The sequence below is a fragment of the Megascapheus bottae genome, chromosome 22 (genome assembly GCF_031878675.1).
Source record: "Megascapheus bottae isolate mThoBot1 chromosome 22, mThoBot2.hap1, whole genome shotgun sequence".
NCBI classification, from domain to species: domain Eukaryota; kingdom Metazoa; phylum Chordata; class Mammalia; order Rodentia; family Geomyidae; genus Megascapheus; species Megascapheus bottae.
The window spans coordinates 32,910,661-32,921,055 of NC_143530.1; positions in this window are offsets into that span (position 1 = coordinate 32,910,661).

A 10,395-nucleotide genomic window follows, 5' to 3' on the forward strand; every position below is an offset into this window, starting at 1 on the left:
TGAAAGGGTATCAATGTAGGTGAATTAATGCACCTTCTATCTGGCAAATATCCTGTAACCTTTTTATTAGTTACAATAAAAAAACAACAACAACAAGAAAGCCAGGTGCTGATGTTTCATGCTTGTAATCAAAACCAGTCTAGGCAGGAAAGTTTTTGTTGTTGTTGTTTTCCCCCTCCAATTAGCCACCTGAAAACTGGAAGTGGTGCTGTGGCTCAAAATAGAGTGTTATCCTTGAGCAAAAGAGTCAGGGACAACATCCAGGCTCTGAGTTCAAGCCCCAGGAGTGACAAAAAGAAACAACTCACAAAACAACAAGAAAGAAGAGAGGGTATCAATGTTTGTGAAGTAATGCACCTTCTATCTGGTGAATATAATGTAACTCTTCTATTAATCACAATAAAAAAATTGAAAAAAAGGAAAAATCAAAAAATGCAAAAAATAAAAACAAGGAAGAAAGAATTCTATTATAAGTTTCTTTTCAAAATCTCTTTCATATTCCAAAATGTCGGGTCCAAGTTAGACCAGTGTTTGCCGGAATGTTGTATCTATGAATGTATGTATGTATGAATGTTGTATCAAGATAGATAAATCATAATACCTGCGATGTGGATCACATTTGGAAATCCACAACTGTCAAATATTTGTTGATGGCTTTCCAGCTCAGTTTTGTTTTTAATTTTATCATTTTTTTTATTGCCGGGGGGATGTACAGAGGGTTGCAGTAACATTCATCAGGTAGTGGGTACATTACTTCTTGAGCATTTTTACCCCTTCCCATGTTCCAGTTCAGGTTTCTTAATTCTGTGCCTCTACCTAGAAGCTAGAAACAGGCATCCATCTGCCTACCCAACACTTTTACTTAGCAATATTTAGAAATATTTAGAACTCCCCATGTTCAATTCTGATCTCCACTTTTTCAGGTCTGAGCTCTGCCTTCTCCTTTGTCAGTCATCTGTTAAGCTTAAACTTTTCTCTTCATCGCAGTAACAGAATGCCAAAGACTTCGTTTTATAACCCAGGTGTGACCATGTTTCATCCATGACTGCTGCCATACTACTTCAAGCCACTGTCTGTCACCTCTCCCATGCATGGTGTTAATAGCCTTCTCAACAGCTCCCTGTTCCCATACCCAATGCTTCTCAGTCTGTTCTCAGCAAACCAGCCAGAGACGCTCTGTAGAAACAAACATCAGATCATATTCTGCCTCTGCTCAAAATCCTCCACCACTCCTAGAGGGAAAGGCACAATCATACTTGAGACCATCTCCTCTCATTCTACCCTCCCCTCAGTCCTCTAGCCTGGGCAGGCTGCTACTTTGCACCACACCCTCCCTTCTCTGAATACTTCCATGCCCCTTTCCCACATTTGCTGTGTGATTTGACCTACATGAGATATTCTTAGCCAAGCTTTCTTGGAACTTGGGGCAGAAATGTGTATATTTCCTTCTTTGTCTACACTTCCAATTCTCTTTCTTTGTCTTGGCGTGTTGCTGTATCAAAATACCAGAGACTATATAGAAAGAAAAAAAGAAAGAAAGAAAAAAAGAAAGAGATTTTTGCTTATGATTTTGGAGCCTGGGAAGTCTGAGTGCTTCCTTCCTGCTGTTTTCTTGCTATGTCACACTGAAGAATGCTAGTGGGGTGAGAGGGAAAGAAAGAGCTGTACTTGCTTTTATAACAAACCCATTCACTCCTGCATGTAATCCTGGTTACTCAAGAGGCTGAGATCTGAGGATTATAATTTGAAGCAAGCCTGGGCAAGAAAATCTATGAGACTCTTACATATAATTAGCCACCAAAAGGCTGGAAGCAGAGCTGTGGTTCAAGTGATAATGTACCAGCCATGATTGGAAAATCAAATAAGAGCATAAGTCTCTATGTCCTGACGTGCACATACACAAAAAAACATGTACATGCGGTGCCGTGAGTTTGGCCTAGTGGTAGAGTGCTTGCCTTGCATGCACGAAGACTGGGGTTCAATTCCTCGGTACCACATACATAGAAAAAAAGCCAGAAGTGGTGCTGAGGCTCAAGTGGTAGAGCTCTAGCCTTGAGAAAGTCCAAGGACAGTGCTCAGGCCCTGAGCTCAAGCCCAAGACTGGCAAAAAAACAAAAAACAACAACAAAAAAACATGTACATGCTTTGTTTCTACAGCAGTTAGAAGAGACTTGTCAGGCACCTCTATCGTATCATTCAACTTGAGCCCAAATGCCCATAATATGAAAATGATCGTGTAAAATACAACTGCAGAACATTTAATACACTCAACAACATTGTATAATCACAACCACTAATAGCATGGAATTTCAATGATAGACTTTGTCATTTTTCTTTCTTCCCTTTTCCTCCCTTCCACAGAATATGCTAAGGTTAGTATAAAGAATAGAGTCAATCTGATTATATAAAATAATATTTATTAAAATGAACTCCAGGAAATTGAAGAGCATTTTTCTTAGAAAAAAAAAAGAGCAGGGCGAGGTAGCTCACGGCTGTAATCCTAGCTACTCAGGAGGCTGAGATCTGAAGATCAAGGTTCAAAGCCAGCCCGGGCACACCTGAGACTCTTATTCCCATTTAACCTCTAGAAAATGGGAAGTGGGGCTTGGCCCAGGAGTAAGGCAGTGGCCTTGAGCTGAAGAGCTCAGGGACAATGCCCAGGCCAGTTCAAGCCCCATGACCTATTAAAAACAAAAGAGAATAGAGTCAAAAGAAAATGTAATCAACACGATATTTACCTCCGTGAAACATCTTTTTTAAACTAACACTAATATTTTGCTACCTATTGTCTTTGCGGTGTGTTATGACTAGTTTGAGAACTACCACTCTTACAACTGGAACACTACCCCTTACCTACTGGATGACTGTCATTTCTAGACATGGTGTTACATTGCTCATTTACTGAGAACCTGCCTTCTGCTCAGCGAAGTGTCCATTGCGTGCCATATTGGCTTTGGTTCTCTGAGGAACTCTCACTGAGATGGATCCTTGTTGCATCTCCTGGCCTAACCGGCCCCCAGCCAGTTCCATGGGTGTAGAGAGCAGATGGCAGGGGCTTGCGCTAGAGTTCTTTAGGCAGCTTTGCCAAGCTGAGATATTCAGAGGTTGTTCTTCCTTCTGAGGGGTTTCCTAGGGCTAGTGTATCGTTCAGTGTCCATACAACATGGAGAACTCGTCTCTTCGTCCTCCTAGGTCCTAGGATAGACTCTGCACGAATTTAGAACTCTGTACGAATTTAGTGTTATGGAGCACTGAAAGAGTTGGATGTGTTTTTAGAGTGCAATTTTTTATTTTAAATAATTTTTTATTGTGATGAATAGAAGGGTTACATTATATTCACCAGATAGAAGGTGCAGAACTTCACAAACATTGATACCCTTTCTCATGTAGAGTGCAATTTTTATTCGTCTATCCCTTACTAGATTATCTAACTCTTTCTCTACCTAGGCTGGTGCCTACTAGAACCACACCTCTACTTTGGCTTTTTGAGGGTTAATTGGAGACAAGAGTGGCATGAACTGCCCAGATTGGTTTCAAACCTTCATCCTCGGCTCTCAGCCTTCTGAGTTAGCTGGGATTATAGGAATAAGCTACCAGTGGCTGACATAGATTATTTTAAATTGACATATTTATAATTTTTCAGGACAATATAAAGTTATATTGTGGCCCAAGATATCCTCTAGCTGATCAGATTGGAGTGTGAGGTGTTATCAGCGTGTGACCAGTTTTGATTTATGGTCTATCACCAGCTCCTGAGCATCACCGTGACGTTATTTTCCTGGCATTTTTACAACTGATCCAGATCACTGAGATCACTGGCGAGTCTGTCACCACTTGCTCAGGCAGCACATACCACGTATAACATTTCACCGATCGCTGGCAAGCTTGTTCTCATCCGAGAACTGCATCTCCAGGAGGCAGTGGCCTTGCTGACAACCGGGGTGTGGTGGGGGAGGATTCTCCATCAGTAAGTGTAGAAGAATTTACATCCACTCAAGTGTTTCTCCAGTGTATGAAATTCTCTAATCTGAGACAATACTAATTTAATTTGTCTAACTAGGTCAAGATTTAGAAGTATTAATAGGGAAGCTGCACTTTAGAAATAGGCAGTTTAGAAGTCTGCTCCAAACCTTTGTCTGAAGAGAACCAAGATTAAATAGAACAAATGTAATGGAAATCTTGAGGTGGTAGCTGTTTTTAATGCTATTATCTAATTCTTCTTCAAATGATATATTGAAATTATATTTTAGAGGGGTTGCTTTATGAGTCCCATGGGCAAAGAAGGGGCTTCGTGGTAACAATAGACTGAATATACTTTTTTGCTTAATCTGAAGCATGCTTTCCAGTCTCCTCCTCCTCCTCCTCCTCCTCCTCCTCCTCCTCCTCCTCCTCCTCCTCCTCCTCCTCCTTCTCCTCCTCCTTCTCCTCCTCCTCCTCCTCCTCCTCCTCCTCCTCCTTCTTCTTTTTCTCATATACTGAAGTTTGAACTTAGGGCCTTGAGTTCTCACTGGGTTTTTTGTTTTTGCTAGCATTTGAGCCACACCTCCATCCTGGTTAATTGATGATGAAGTCTCAAAGTTTCAAGGACATCTTTTTTTTTTTTCCAGCTAGTGTTATAGCTACCAATGCTTGGTTAATGAGATCTTTTTGCAAGTCTTGGGCTTGAGCTCAGGACCTGAGCTCTGTCCTTGGGCTTTCTCAAGGCTAGAGCTCTACCACTTGAAACACAGCACCACTTCTAGATTTTTCTAGATAGGTGGTACCAAGGAATCAAGCCCGGGTCTTCATGCATGCTAGGTAAACACTAGGCCAAACTCCCAGACTGAAAATTTTCATTTTCTCAATACCTTTATTTTTTCTGAGCACATTTCAGATGAATGTATTCAAGATGTGATATGGGCTAGAGCAATAGCATTCTCCCTCCCCCCCCCTCTCTTTCTTTCTCTCTCTCTCTCCCTCCCTCCCTCCCCTCTCCCTCCCCCCTCTCTCTGCTGACTTTGCACTCAGTAGGATAGTGTCCTACCACTGTGTATGACTATTCTGCTGTTCTTTGTCTTTTCCCAGCCCCAGTATGACTTGGGATTTGAGGCCATGTACTTGAATAGAGAGCAGAAGCAGGATTTGAGCTTCAGCTCCTACTTTGGTGACTTAAATTACTTAGACTTTATACTTCTCTGTAATTCTCATAATATTTGGCTCCTGCTGGTATAAAAATATATTCTCTTTAGCAATGAGAGAGCCCCAAATTACTCTTTCCAGCATAAGATCCATTTAAAAAACATAATAAAAATTATAATTGCAGAAAGTGCGTGGAAGCTATGTTTGTGATTAGAGCAAAGGAATCCCAGCTGAATCGATCATTTCTGCAAGAATTCTATTGTTTTTAGTACACATGACAGGAAATTATTTGATAGGAGAATTTAGCTAGTAGGCAAATGTCAACATAGAATTGCCGACTTAAATCATAAACCTCCATGTCAATATCTTTTACTAGAAAAGTTTCAAGTGACACAATTAATAAAGCAAAAGGGCACTATTCATTTCCAAATGCTTTAGTTGAGGATACCTCAAAAGCCACTTTATGAAGTTTGAAATATGTCCGATTTTTCTTCCTTTAAAAAAGAAATATTAATATACCTTGGATTGTTTGTACACATACTATTAAATGAAGAGTTACACCGAATAAAAGTTACTTTATTCTCTTGAATATGTTGTGATTTTTTTTGCCAGTCCTGGGGCTTGAACTCAGGGCCTGGGCACTGTCCTTGGGCATTCCCAAGGCTAGCACTCTACCACTTGAGCCACAGCACCATGTCTGGTATGTGGTACCGAGGAATCAAACCCAGGGCTTTGTACTCTACCACTAGGCCAAACTCCCGGCCGATGTCATGATTCTTGTTTTTTTGTCAGTCATGGGGCTTGAACTCTGGGCCTGAGCACTGTCCCTGAGTTCTTCAGCTCAAGGTTAGTGTTCTACCACTTGAGCCACAGCACCACTTCTGGTTTTCTGGTGGTTACTTGGAAATAAGAGTCTCACTGACTTTAGTGCCTGGGCTGGCTTTGAACTGCAATTCTCAGATCTCAGCCCCTTCTGAGTAGCTAGGATTACCAGTTGTGAGCCACCAGCACCCAGCTCTATGTCATGATTTTTAAAGATCACCTCTGCAGATATATTAGTGAGGTGAACTTGACTTTTTTAAAGCACAAAATCAAAACAAACAGTTGAAATGGCACCTTTATCCTATAAGCTTCAGTTGCAGGTCTCTGTAGACAACCATGCTGTTGCACTGTGGCCTTGAACTTCTCTTGTGACAATGGAAGGCTTTGGTTGGGAAGGCTGGGTCACATAGCCTAAAGCTGGAAGTCAGGAAATCATGGGTCTCTGCATACCTGTCCTGGTCTCTCACCTTTGAACAAAAGGGCTTTATTACTCCAGGGTGGCCATGACCAGAAATGATGCAAAAAGCATAATGTTGGGATGGTGGAGAGAAGGAACTGGGGTGACCTTAGGAAACCTGCATCAGTACTATAGCAAAATAGACATCTCCAGGCAGAAGCTTCTTAACTGAGGCTTTTCTAAACCTTGCATTTGCAAAAGACAGAGTTTGTTTCTCCAGGTAGAGATCTTCTCTGACAGGTGGGTGACATTTTTACTCAGTGATGCCACAACTGCCTGAAGTTCTCTCTCTGTCTCTGTCTCTGTCTCTGTCTCTCTTTTCCTCTCTCTCCCTCCATCCTTCCTTCCCTCCCTTCTCCTCTTTTCCATCCCAGGGCCCTGGAGAAGCTTTGTCAGAAAGCCAGAAAACACAACAGAAATCATAATACCATGTATGTAGTTCAAGTATCTAATTACTTATTAATCGAAAACACATTGTGGATGGAGTAGCCAAAGAATACTAATTTACTTTACAGCAGGAGGAATGGAAATAAAAATAAAATTGATAGGGTATAACTAAAATAAATTTGGAAAATGTAAAGCAAAGGGATTAGTCATAGAAATGCAGGTGGTTTGTCACACGTGACTTGCTATCTAGAAATGGCAAAGGCTAATTGTTGGTTTTGTAAAATCTTAGATGGCTTTACTTTATGATACATAAGCTTTAAAGAATGATGAATTATGTTTCCCTAGTAAATAAAATAAGCAAACTAAGTATCTCCTCATAAATGTGCAGCAACTAAACAGTTTCTAATAGACTTTCAGCCCATTCGTGTATCAAATACCATTTACCATATTTTAGATAAGACATGAACTTACAATATCACTGCTAAAGAATGTCAGATATAAACAAATGGGGTACTCAGATGAATTTGAATTTCTGATAAATGATGAATAATTTTGGTTACGTCCTCCCAATACTTGGAGATGTACTTACACTCAAAAAATGATACATTCTTTGTTTGAAGTTCAAAATTAACAGCTTTAATGTTCATTTGCTAACTTTGGCCACTCTATCACCAAGACAAAGTCCATCAGAAGGAATATAAAACTCTCCAGGGGGCAGAGATGGCAAGGATGACAGTTTGAGGCTAGCTGGGGCAAAACAACTAGTGAGACTTCCCCATCCAGCCCATCAACACTTACTTAAGGTTCATAAAACTCACTACATGGTGCCAAGTACCCCACTTTCATGGAATCTCATGGATAAATGTCTTCATCAAAGCTAATGTATGGGGGAAGAATATGGTTCAGGAGAAAAATCTGGATTCATGTCTCAGGCCTTCCAATGACCACCTGGATAGGTCACAGGTCAATGCTGAGGTTCAATAGCTATGTGTTCAGGGCTGAGAAAAGAACCTTCCCATGGTGAATGCTGTATGGAGCTACTACCAGCTGAGAGTTCAGGCCATGGTCCTCTCAAGGAAAGCATAGAAAACTTGAGGGTTCTGGATACCCTTTCCTTTGAGAAGAAAGTTGACTATAGAATCCTAGCCACTCCCAGGCTGTAACAAGCACAGCATGGATTAGGTCAGAATATTAGGGTTTATGAGTTAGGTGACCTATTCAGGATACTCACTGGTCTAAAATGGAACTTGACTTCGTGCCAATTATTAAAAATGGGCATTGTGTACAAATTTGAGGTTGTTATTCTGTCATCACAAGTTTCAAAAGCTCCTTCTTTCCTTTCTTCCTTCCTTCCCTTCTTCCTCCTCCTCCTCTTTTTCTTTCTCCTCCTTCTTTGGTGTTACTGGGCTTAAAATCAGGGCCTTGGGATTGCAAGTAGGTTTGTTTTTTTCCACTCTAGAAACACCATCAGTATATTTTTTTTTACTTCAGTGATTTTTTTTGGGTGGAGTCTCATACTTTTTGCCATGAGGCCTTGGCAAAAAGTAATCCTCCTACATTTGCTTCCAATATAACTTGAATCACAGATGCTCACCACTGTCCCTAGTTTGTTTGTTGTGATGAGATCTCATTAGCTTTTGGCCTAGACTCTCCTCCCAATCTCTGCCTTCCAAGTAGCTGGGATTACAGGCACATACCATTTTGCCCACCCCTTTCGAAATTTGTTTCTTATGTAATCTGTTAGCTTTTGCTTGAAAACTAGCATTCAGTGTTAGAGGCATATTTCAATTTGTGTGTGTGTGTGTGTGTGTGTGTGTGTGTGTGTGTGTGTGTTGTTGGGGTTGAACCCAGGACCTTTGTGGTGCTGGGAATCAAACCCAGTTCCTTTAATAAGTTAGCACACACTCCCCACTGAGAACACCACATCACCACTTCAAACATTTCCAATAGGTCTTTTGGAATAGTACAATCAAAGTATTTCTAAAATACCCTACAAGGTTGTTAACTTAACAAGTTTTGGTATTTCATGGGAAGCTTCCAGGGTTGCAGTATGAATAATACATCTTTCCAACTATACCACTTCAGATGTCCTCATTACATGTCATTGAATATCAGCAATTATATTTATGAAGAATAACAAAAGAACAATATAACTTTATTTGAACAAAACATCTCAATTCGAATTTTCAACTCCAATCATAAATACAGAACAATTCACCAAATACATCAAATACACTTGATCACTCTTGGGTTATTTCTGTTAGAAAGACAATCATGTTTTTTTTAAAAAAACAGAGTTAATTGCTAAAAGTGAAAGTTCTTGGGCTGGGAGTTTGGCCTAGTGGTAGAGTGATTGCCTAGCATGCACAAAGACCCGGGTTTGATTCCTTGGTGCCATATACATAGAAAAAACTGGAAGTGATGTGGCTCAATTGGCAAAGCTCTGCCTTGAGAAAGCCCAAGGACAGTACTCAGGGCCTGAATTCAAGCCCCAGGACTGGCAAAAAAAAAAAAAAGTGAAAGTTCTTTAAAATATTTCTTTGTGGGGCCGGGAGTTTGGCGTAGTGGTAAAGTGTTTGCTTGCATGCACCAAGACCCAGGTTCAATTCCTCAGTACCACATACATAGAAAAAAAGCCCGAAGTGGGCCTGTGGCTCAAGTGGTAGAGCTCTAGCCTTGAGAAAGCCCAAGGACAGTGTTCAGGCTCTGAGTTCAAGGCCCAGGACTGGTCAAAAGAAATTTCTTTGTTTTGTTTTAGGGTCTTGCTATGTTGGCTTCAAACTTGAGATCCTTCTGCTTCAGTTTTTCAAGTATGGGCATTTGCTATAATGTCAAACTAGAAACAAAATTCTTTTAAAAATAACTGTTAGCTACTCAAGAAGCTGAAATTTGAGGATCATGGTTTGAAGTCATCCTGTCAGCAAAGTCCATGATACTCTTACTTCTAAAGAACCATCAAAAACTTGAAGTGGAGCCAGTTTTACCTGTAAAATCCTAGCTACTCAGGAGGATGAGATATGAGGATAGAGTTTTGATGCCACTTGGAGCAGAAAAGTCCCCAGGAGACTCTTATTGCCAATAAATACTCAAAAAAGCCAAAAGTAGTGCTGTGGCTCAAGTGGTAGAGCATTAGTCATGAGTACAAAGAGAGTTAAAGCCTCAGGACAGGAAAAAAATAACAACAACAAAAACAAATGGAGCTGTAGCTCAAGAGGTACAGCACTAGTCTTAAGCACAAAAAGCTTAGGGTAAAGCCCTAGGATAAACACACACACACACACACACACACTCTCTCTCTCTCTCTCTCTCTCTCTCTCTCTCTCTCTCTCTCTCTCTCTCTCTCTCTCTCTCTCTCTCTCTAAATCAGAGTTGCCAAAGATAACTTTCTTTTTTTTAGCTATTGACTTTGGAGATAAAATGATCAAAATGACTACTCTAACAGATTCTAAATGCTAAATAAAATTTTAAATGAAATGATTTCTGCTTGAATCTCTAGGGCTATACAAGGATTGTAGAAGTCCTTAAGACAATCTAGTGGGGGAAAAGAAAGTAGAAAAAACCAGGAACTTCAACTTCTGTTCCAACTATTAAGCTAGGTAAAGTTGGACCAG